The sequence below is a fragment of the Penaeus japonicus genome, unplaced genomic scaffold (genome assembly GCF_977035675.1).
Source record: "Penaeus japonicus unplaced genomic scaffold, GWHDUDI00000001_assembly GWHDUDI00000021, whole genome shotgun sequence".
NCBI classification, from domain to species: domain Eukaryota; kingdom Metazoa; phylum Arthropoda; class Malacostraca; order Decapoda; family Penaeidae; genus Penaeus; species Penaeus japonicus.
Window position 1 is genome coordinate 33,161,593 of NW_028234423.1, and position 10,986 is coordinate 33,172,578.

General features: G+C 42.7%; 1 protein-coding gene across 1 annotated transcript in view; it reads left to right on the plus strand.

Moving 5' to 3' along the window:
* Positions 1–10,986, plus strand: part of LOC122246760 (zinc finger protein basonuclin-2) — a 146,037-nt gene that overhangs the window by 64,481 nt on the left and 70,570 nt on the right. The window lies entirely within an intron of this gene.

The following is a 10,986-nucleotide window of genomic DNA, read 5'->3' on the forward strand; positions in this document are numbered from 1 at the left end:
TCCCTTCCCTCCCCCATCCCCTTCCCATCCCTCCCCTCCCCTTCCCTTCCCATCCCTTCCCTTCCCCTTCCCCACCCCCCTACACACACCTCACCCCACAGGGACCCCCCCTTCCCCTAACCCCCGGTGGGCACTGGAGAGAGAGAGAGAGAGAGAGAAACCCCATCCCTTAAAATGTCCCCAAATTATGGGCTGGCGGCGCATCGACTATCCCTTAAAAAGTTGCTAAAATGTGTGTTGGGCCGTGCATGCCCCGGCGTCATTGGCAAAAGCATCCTCCTGGCGGACCAGTAATTAGACGCAATTACACGTTGGTGACGGCCTATTTGGACCCGACTGAAGCCCAGTTTTCTCCTGGCGGCCACAGTACACGTCGGATACTGCGAGCGACGGTTAATGCTTAGTTCTAGGGGGAGGGAGGGAGGGAGGGGAGGGAGGGGAGGAGGGAGAGGAGAGGGTTAGGAAGGGAAGGGGCGGTAAGGGGGAAGGGGAAGGGAGAGGAGAGAGAGAGAGAGAGAGAGAGAGAGAGAGAGGAGAGGAGAGGGTTAGGAAGGGGTGGTAAGGGGGAAGGGGAAGGGGAAGGGAGGGAGAGGAGAGAGAGAGGAGAGGAGAGGGTTAGGGAGGGAAGAGGCGGTAAGGGGGAAGGGGAAGGGGAAGGGGTTAGGAGAAGGAGGGAAGGGGAGGGAGAAGGAGATGATGAAAGGGTGAAGGTAGGAGGGCTAGGAGGGAAGGAGGAGGGGGGGCGGTTAGGGAGGAAGAGAGAGAGAGGATGTACGAAGATTAATGTCTTATAAGTCGGGTCTGATGGTCCCTCTTCTTTTTATATAGATACACACATCTGTCTCGGGATTTCAGTCTCGGTGGCTTTTACTTCTCCCTCCCTGCCCCTGCCCCTGCCCCTGTCCCTGCCCCTGCCCCTGCCCGCCGACCCCTGTCCTGTAGGTGTTACTGACGGTCGTGTTAACAAGTGGCCAGATGCTCCGGAGGGCCGTAGAGTGGGCGCCGGATAAGCCGCGACGTCGGTTTTTAAGTCTTTCTTGTAAGTGGGCGTCGACGAGGAGCTCGGAACCGCTGTCCGTGGGTGTTCCCTTCGGTCGGGGAGAGAGAGAGAGAGGGAGAGAGAGAGAGAGAGAGAGAGAGAGAGAGAGAGAGAGAGAGAGAGAGAGAGAGAGAGAGAGAGAGAGAGAGAGAGAGAGAGAGAGACAGACAGAAGGGCGGAGAAGAGGCAGTGGCTTAGCGGTGGAATAGCGGTGGTAGAGGAGGTGGTGGTGGCAGCAGCGACGGTGGCAATAACTTGTGCGGGTGGCGATTTCGGTGCGGGTGTTGGGGTCATGAGGGTAATACAGGCGAAGATGTTGGAAATGATGGAACGGCGGTGGTAAAAATGGTGGTAGCGGCGGCATCGGCGGTGGCGGTGGCGGTAGCGGGAAGACCGACAGTAGTTCAGGTAGCGGCCGCAACGGTAGCAATAGTAACTTATAGTGGTGGTGATGGTCCTAGAAAGAAGAGGTAGTTCAGGTGGCAGCCGTAGAGATGGTGGCAGCGGCGGTCTTAGTCATGTGTTGGAAAGGAGGTAGTCGAGGTAGGCGTCGCGGCGTCGGTGGTAGCAACCCGTGGCGGTGGAAAAAAAAAGGGGGCATTGCAACGGCAGTACGGCAGTAGTTGCAGAGATACTAGTGATACTAGCCAACTAGCTACGCTGCAAGAGATGGTAGTCGCGGCGGTGGTGACACACAGAGCTTGGTAGAGGCGCTGGTAACGGTAATGGAGATGGATGTTGCAAAGGGGTTCTGCAACACGTAGATTGCAAGGGAGAGAGAGAGAGAGAAAAAAAAAAAAAGAGTACAGGTAATTTAAGATCATCGAACGTCGCAAAGACACGGGGGGTGGGAAGGAGGGAGGGGGGAGGGGGGTCCTTCACTGCAACACCAGCAACTTCAACTATAAACCACGCGTTATGTTGCATTCCTTTTAAGTTTGTCATTTGACAAATACATGAATTATGACCCGGCGACCCATTGGCGGGCGTCGGAGAGACAAGAAAGAAATTCGAGGGACCGCAAATCTACCTTTTTCATGTCTTTTCATTCATTTGATTTTTTTTCTTCTTCTTCTTCTTCTTCTTCTTCTTTTCTTTCTTTCTTTTTCTTTTTTTTTCTCTTTTTTTCTTTTTTGTGTTATCACTCTTGTTATCGTTCATGTTCTTGTTGGTGCGGTTTTTATTTTTGTTTGTTTTTTTATTATTTTTGTTGGTTATTATTTGAGTAATTATTATTATTATTAGTAGTAGTAGTAGTAGCAGAAGTAGTAGTTTTGTTTTTGCTATTGTTCTTGTTCATTTTATTTTCGACTTATTGTTATAATTGATATTGTTATTATTATTATCGTGTTACTGTTATCATTATCATTATCAATTTTGATATTATTATTATCATTATTATTATTATCCTTATTATTATTATCATTATTATTATTATTATTATCATTTCATTATTATTAATATTTGTATTACTACTATTATTATCATTATTATTATTATCACTACTACTTCTACTACTGCTACTACTACTACTACTACAGCTTCTTCTACTACTACTACTACTACAACTACTATTGCTATTATCATGATACATAAATAACCAAATTCTAGCAACGCCTAACATCTAACCTATACGATTAAACTGTTCTCCCCAATTCACTAAGGCTAATAAGTACTAATAAAAATAAATAGTAGCAAAACTGAAAATTAATTGTAATAAAGATACCGATAAAGGAAGACAAGCAATAATTAAGACAAAAACAACCAGAAGGAACACGCAACCAATCTTCACAACATATCCACAACCAATATCCACTGTCACACATTAACGCCGATCCTTTCTAAAGACATTCTCCCTTTCCCCTCCCCCTCTTTCCCCTCTTTACCCTTCCTCCTTTCCCCTCCCCTTTTCCCTCACTCTTTCCCCTCACCACTCCCCCTCCTTCTTACCCCTCACCCCTTACCCCCTTTCCCTCACCCTCACCCCTTCTTCCCCTTTTCCCCTCACCCCTTCCCCCTTTCCCCTTCTTTCCCTCCCTCCACCCTCCCCCTTTCCCCTCACCCCTCACACCCCCTCCCCTTCCTCCCCTTCTTCCGCCAACCTCTTAAATACCCACACAAGCCAAAGACTCGTCTGGAACGACAAAGTCCCTCGAACGACAGAAGTCTTTTTCCCGAACCGTCCCAGAGACACACACGGGTCTTAGCGGTGCGTCTAAACTCCCCCCTCCCCCCCTCCTCCCCCCCTCCCCCCACGCCCACCACCACCACCAAACAACCACCGGATTAAACGGTAATAACACGGTATTAGAAGGGCGCTAACGACCAATTCCTTTCGGGAAGGGATTGGGAGGGAGGGGGTGAGGGGGGAGGGGATTGGAAGGGAGAAGGAGGGAGGAGGGATGGAGGGATGGAGGAGGGGTAGGGGGGATGGAGGAATGGAGGAGGGGGGCTAGAAAGGGGGGAGAGGGAGGGATGGAGAAGGGAGGGAGAGGGGGGCGTAGAGGAGGGGTAGGGGGGATTGGAAGGGAGAGGGAGGGGGAAGAGGGAGAGAGATTGAAAGGGAGAGGGATGGAGGAGGGGTAGGGGGATAAGGGATGGAGGAGGGATAGGCGGATAAGGAATAGAGGGATGGAGGAGGGGTAGGGGGGGTGGAGGAAGGGGTGTTGGAGGGATGGGAGAGACGACGGGAGGGGGGTGTAGAAGAAGAAGGGGGAGGGGAGAGAGGAAAAGATTACAGTGGCTTGGAATCTCCTTGGGCTGTGTAGTTTACTGATGGGATTCGTTGCTTAATCCCTTTTCCTCCTTGTCGCCTCGTGTGGCTTGTTTATTATCTCTCTCTCTCTCTCTCTCTCTCTCTCTCTCTCTCTCTCTCTCTCTCTCTCTCTCTCTCTCTCTCTCTCTCTCTTCCGTCTTCCTCCCTCTCTCTTCTCCTCTCTCTCTCTCTCTCTCTCTCTCTCTCTCTCTCTCTCTCTCTCTCTCTCTCTCTCTCTCTCTCTTCTCTTTCTCTCTTCTCTCTCTCTCCCTTTCTCTTCTCTTTCTCTTTCTCTCTCTCTCTCTTTCTCTCTCGCTCTCTGTCTTTCCCTCCCCTTTATATTTACGGTTTATTTACATTTATTAACCGTTTTCGAGTCTCTATAATATTCGATATACCAGGCCGTTAGTTCAGGTGTAATTAACTCCTTAATTGGGTCTAATTAGACACCCTTTTTTCGATCGATGGTGTTCTAGACGATTTAGAAATAGTTGCAAGTTGCAAGGCTTCCGCTGGACGGGGGACGATGGGCGGGGTCGATGTAGGGGGGGGAGGGGGAAGGGGAAGGGGGAGTTTTTAGAATATATATATATTATTTTTTTTATTTATATTTTTTTAAATTCTTTTTCAATATTTTGTTTCTTGTTTTTTTTCTGTGTGTTATGTTGTAATCTTTGAGGATATATTTTTTTTTTTTCGTTTTATTTTTTATTTGTATATCATTTGAGGGATAATTATTTTATTGGTTTTGTTAGAAAAGATGTATTAATATTGATAACTATAATCTTAATGTTAAACTTTGCGGTTTTAGATATCACTTAATCATATATTTTTTTCCTTAATACTTTCCTTATTATCTTCTAGATAAGTTAATAGGATAATTAACATAATGAATATAAACACCAACACCTTTGAAATTCATAATTCACTCTTTTGTCTTTTGATTTCTCAAAACAAGATTGAAATCCTTTAAAATAATTCATTCCTATACTACGGAAAATTCAAGGGAATCCGATATCTTTTAGGTTACTTATAGTGAGGGAGAATTATCAGCTTTTGAGTTTTTTTTTTTATCTTAAATTGTTTGTAATCGCGATAGTTTATGCCGGAAAATAAATGTAAGTTTGATTGATATATTACAATGATATATTTGACTGATACCTTTTGAATCCCATAACTTTTGGGTTACTTATTGTGAGGGAGAATTATCAACTTTTGAGATTTTTTTATTTTTTTATCTTAATTTGTTTGTGATCGCGATAGTTTATGCCGAAAAAATATGTAAATTTGATTAATATATTACAATGATACATTTAACTGATATATTTTGATATATAGTTTCATAAATATAGCACCATTTTGGGGAGTTTTATTTTCTTCTTCTTTTTCCCGTATTACATTGATAAACAAATAAATAAGTGAATAAACTAGTAGGTCAATAAAACAATGAATATATAAGAACATATATAGATAAATAAATATAAAAAAAAATAAATAAAAAATAAATATAAACATAATGATAAAATCTCTTATTCTGAGACACTGCCGCCTTTAAAGAAAAGATATATATACATATATAAACAGATAAAGAGAGAAAGACCTAAAAAGATATAAACTTAGATAAGATGAGCTAAGATAAAGGTCACATAACTCGTTCGCTTCCTCCAGCCTCATAGTTGCATGACAAGAAGTTCCACTCGTACTCAGAGTAGATGTTTGAGGACGAGTAGATGTTTGAGGACGAGTAGATGCTTGAGGACGAGTTATAGCTTGAGGACGAGTAGATGTTTGAGGACGAGTAGGCGCTTGAGGACGAGTTATAGCTTGAGGACGAGTTGAAACTTGAGGACGAGTAGATGTTTGAGGACGAGTAGATGTTTGAGGACGAGTAGATGTTTGAGGTCGAGTAGATGTTTGAGGACGGGTAGTTGCTTGAGGACGAGTAGATGTTTGAGGACGAGTAGAAAGAAGTTTGAGGACGAGTAGGAGCTGGAGGACAAGTAGATGCTTGAGGACGAGTAGATGCTTGAAGACAAATAGATGCTTGAGGACGAGTAGATGTTTGAGGACGAGTAGATGCTTGAGGACGAGTAGATGTTTGAGGACGAGTAGATGCTTGAGGACGAGCTGAAGCTTGAGGACGAGTAGATGCTTGAGGACGAGTAGATGTTTGAGGACGAGTAGATGTTTGAGGACGAGTAGAAAGAAGTTTGAGGACGAGTAGAAAGAAGTTTGAGGACGAGTAGGAGCTGGAGGACAAGTAGATGCTTGAGGACGAGTAGATGTTTGAGGACGAGTAGATGTTTGAGGACGAGTAGATGTTTGAGGACGAGTAGATGCTTGAGGACGAGTAGATGTTTGAGGACGAGTAGATGTTTGAGGACGAGTAGATGCTTGAGGACGAGTAGATGCTTGAGGACGAGTAGATGTTTGAGGACGAGTAGATGTTTGAGGACGAGTAGATGTTTGAGGACGAGTAGATGTTTGAGGACGAGTAGATGTTTGAGGACGAGTAGATGCTTGAGGACGAGTAGATGTTTGAGGACGAGTAGATGCTTGAGGACGAGTAGAAGCTTCAAATCGAGTAGATGCTTGAGGACGAGTAGATGCTTGAGGACGAGTAGATGTTTGAGGACGAGTATTCATTCACTTGCGAGTCGATAGTTCGAAAAGCCATTAACTCTTCATTGATATGCTGATCGGGGTCTTTGCTTCCTTCCTTTTTTTATTATTCTTTATTTCTTTATTTATTTTTAGTTCTTTGGATTTGAATCGGATGGTTATTAATCATCGGTAGTGAGTGAGATACGGCGTTTGGTCTTCGTGTCTTTGTTGTGGTGGTGATGTGGTGTTTGTCTGTCTGTTTGTCTGTTTGTTGGTGTTTTTTTTCTTCGTTTTTCTTTCTTTTTCTTTGTTTTTTATGCGCTTTGTTATTTTGTTGTTGTTGTTTTTTTTTATGTCAGTTTGGTTCTTTCTATCTCTCTTTTTCTCTTCCTTTTTCTCTCTCTCTTTCTTCCTCTTCCTTTCTCTCTCTCTTTCTTCCTCTCTCTCTCTCTCTATCTATCTATCTATTTATCTATCTGTCTATCTATCTATCTATTTATCTATCTATCTATATATATACCTATATATCTAGTTATCTCCCCCTTCCTCCTCCCTCTCCCCTCCTACCTCCCACCCCCCTCAAACCTACAACCACCCCTCCTCCACCTCCCCCCTCCCCCTTCCCCCATCCCCCCAACCGAGATCGCAAAGAGAAGAAGTTCGTCTCTAAACCCTGCGGTAGCGTCGCCTCGTCCCTCTCCGTCGAGGTAAAGCCGGAGACTCGGCTTGGCAAAGGAGGCAAAAAAAAGGTCAACCTTGTTTTATTGCCTTGGCGACTTGTGTTTGCCTAACCTCCTCTCGGGAACAGGTGACTATTAAGCTAACAACGATTGTAAAAATAACTATATATAGGTTGGAAACGTGTTTTTGAGGTTTAGGAAAAAGGATTTTTTTTTTTTTTTTTTTTTTTTTTTTTTTGGGGGGGGGGTAGGTGGGGGAGGTTGGCGGTGTATGACAGGGGTGAGGTTAATGATACTCATGTTTTTTTTTGTTTGTTTTTTTCTTCTTTTTAAGGAGTTTTTTTTATGCGTGGTCTTTTATTATTATTATTATTCTTTTGTGTGTATGTGCGTATTTGTGTTTCATCTATTATATATATTTTTACTGATGTTATTGTGTTATTTTGTGTGTACTCGATTTGAATTTTTCGTTGAGATAATTATTTTTAAAAGAAAGTTTTACGAATTTGACCGGCCGCTCTCGATATATCACAAATTCCACGATTTCCTATAAACTCCTATAACTCAAAACAACCTGTAAACAAACCACCCAACAAAAGAAATTAAAAAACGAACAAAACAAGCGACGAAAAATACTTAAAAAAAGGAAGAATTTAAAAGAAATACGAAAGCGACGGAGACTAGCAGAGCGGGAGTCTAGCGGCTAGCGCTTACGGATGTCCCCGCTCGCTTCCTCGCCGCGCCTCCGTGTGTGTGTTCTTCCCGCTATAACCAACACACTTGACGAGGCGAGGGAATACAGTGTCGCTGTATTTGCAGTGCGATTTTGACCAGCAACCGAGAATCATCGAGAGATTTGCTCTCTTACCGCAGATGACGTTGGCTGTGTCATTAGGCGATTTCGTACGGCCGCCAGCACCGTCAGACTTACCTTGCCTGGGGTTAAAAGATCGTACCGCATGTTTCTCTCCCTTCCTCTCTCCCTCCCCTCCCTCCTCTTCCTCCCTCCTCTCCCTCCCTATACTTCTCCCTAACTACACTTCTTCTCCCCTTCCTCTCCCTCCCTCCCTCCACTTCTTCTCCCTCCCTCCCTAAACTTCTCCTCCCTCTCTCCACTTCTCCTCCCTCCTTACACTTCTCCCTCCCTCCCTCCCTCCCTCCACTTCTTCCTCCTCTTCTTCCCTCCCTCCCTCCACTTCTTCTCCCTCCCTCCCTCCCTCCCCTCTTCCTCCTCTTCTTCTCCTTCCGTCTATGAACCGTCTTCTCAGAGCGGGAGGAATAAAGCTAGGACATAGAGAGAGAAGAAAAAACAATAACATCCATATCCCCCTCAAAGAGAATGATAATCAAAGAAACCATACAAAGCAAACAAAAATAAAGCACACAATCAGAAGAATCAAAAGTCGATCCGGAAACCAACAAAAGCACTCGACAAGACCCCCCCCCCCCACCGCCAAGAAAAAAGAAAAAAGAAAAAAGAAAAAAAAAATCTATCTATATATATTCATCTCTCTCTCTCTCTCTCTCTCTCTCTCTCTCTCTCTCTCTATATATATATATATATATATATATATATATATATATATATATATATATATATATATATATATATATACGTACATATATACATACATATACATATATATACACATATATATAGGACTCAGCCAATAATTTTCCAAACAGCTACGACCACAGGAGGGAGGAGGGAGAGGAGGAGGGGGGGGAGGAGGAGGAAAGGGGGGTGGGGGGAAGGCAGGTCGTAGACAACAGTGGTCGCAGAAGAGTCGTTTCCTCAGGATTTCCCACAAACCGCATGCATGGAAAAGGTTAGCAATCATTGCAACTGCTGATAACCGTGCTGGGACTATGGATGACTTACTTGAGGTGTGTTGTGTGTGACTGACTTGGGTTTTTTCGTTTGTGTGATGTGTTTGATTCATTTCATTTTTCTTGTTTTTTGCTTTGCTTTTTTTGGGGGTGTCTTTTTTGTCTGCCTGTTTTTTTTTTTTGTTTTTTTTTCTCTCTCTTTCTTTTCTTCTCTTTTTTTCTCTATTTCTTTTCTCTCTCTCTCTCTCTCTCTCTCTCTCTCTCTCTCTCTCTCTATATATATATATATATATATATATATATATATATATGTATATATATATATATATATATGAAAAAAACAATAAAATTTCTTTTATCATACCCTCCCTCCAAAAAATAAATAAAGATAAATAAATAAATAAATCAGATAGAAGATAAAAAAAATAAATAAAAATAAAATCGTGAACATGACAAGCCCGTCAGTCGACAGTCTTTTTTTTCCCTTCTTTTTTTTTTTTTTTTTTTTCTTTTTTTTCTTTTTTTTTTGTAAGTCACATGGCGGCAACTTTTATGTTTCCTGTATTTCAAGTCATTAATGTCCGTTTCTTCGTCTACCCTGCATGACATACAGTCAAGAAAACATTTAAACAGTCAGTTTCTGCATCTGAATCGTTGCAACGGGTGCAATTAGCCGGCATATTTAAGATCGCCGACAGCATAATACTAAAATGAAATACGTTTAATTGTAATGGAAGATGGGCCGATCATGTCAGAGTATAACTAGGAGTATGGGATGAAAAGATTGTTTATAAAATGTTTGTTGTGTTGGCGTGTGTTTGTGTCTGTGTGTGTACATGTATATGTATATGTATATGTGTATATAAATATCTATATAGATAGTAGTATATATAGTAATATATATTATATATATATAATATAGAATATTATATATATACATATATATTATATATATACATAATATATATTATAATATATATATATATATATATATAATATCTATATATATATATATGTAGGCGTTTATGCATAGACACAGAAATACATATTCATAATAACAGAAAAGAAAACATACATAAACATATGATAAAGAAAAAAATACCCCTATAGTAAACCCATCACCACGCCCACAATACCACAAAATACCAACAATCACAATCCCAACAGCCCCCGCCTCCTCCTACCACCCCCACCTCCACCCCGACCCCCACCCCCCTCTTACCAGACAAAAGAGCACGCGACTTGAATGCCGTCGAAGAACAAAGAACAAACACAAGAACACAGGTGATCTACCCATCCATCCATCTATTTATCTATCTATCTATCTATCTATCTATCTGTCCATCCATCTATCTATCTATCTATCTATCTATCCATCCATCCATCCATCCATCCATCTATCTATCTATCTATCTATCTATCTATCTATCTATCTATCCATCCATCCCTCCCTCCCTCCCTCCATCCATCCCTCCCTCCCTCCCTCCCTCCCTCCATCCATCCCTCCCTCCCTCCCTCCCTCCCTCCCTCCCTCCATCCCTCCCTCCCTCCCTCCATCCATCCATCCATCCATCCCTCCCTCCCTCCCTCCATCCATCCATCCATCCATCTATCTATCTATCTATCTATCTATCTATCTATCTATCCATCCATCCATCCATCCCTCCCTCCCTCCCTCCCTCCATCCATCCACCCCTCCCTCCCTCCCTCCCTCCCTCCCTCCCTCCCTCCCTCCCTCCCTCCCTCCACCCATCCCTCCCTCCCTCCCTCCCTCCCTCCCTCCCTCCATCCATCCATCCATCCATCCATCCACCCCTCATGGAGTCATTATGATACCCGCATACCCGCTTCACTATTTGTCTAAGTATACAGAGTCTATGACACCCGTATCAGATATGCTGTTTTGTTCTTGTTTGTTCTTGCTTGTTCTTGCTTGTTCTTTTGCTTTGTTTGTTTGGTTATTATGGTTTGTTATTGACTGTTTTTTTTCTTTTTTTCGTTAATTTCAAATTGATGTGAACTATGGAGAAATGTAAATTATGACGATAAGAAAAAATGTGAAAAATATGACAGAAAAT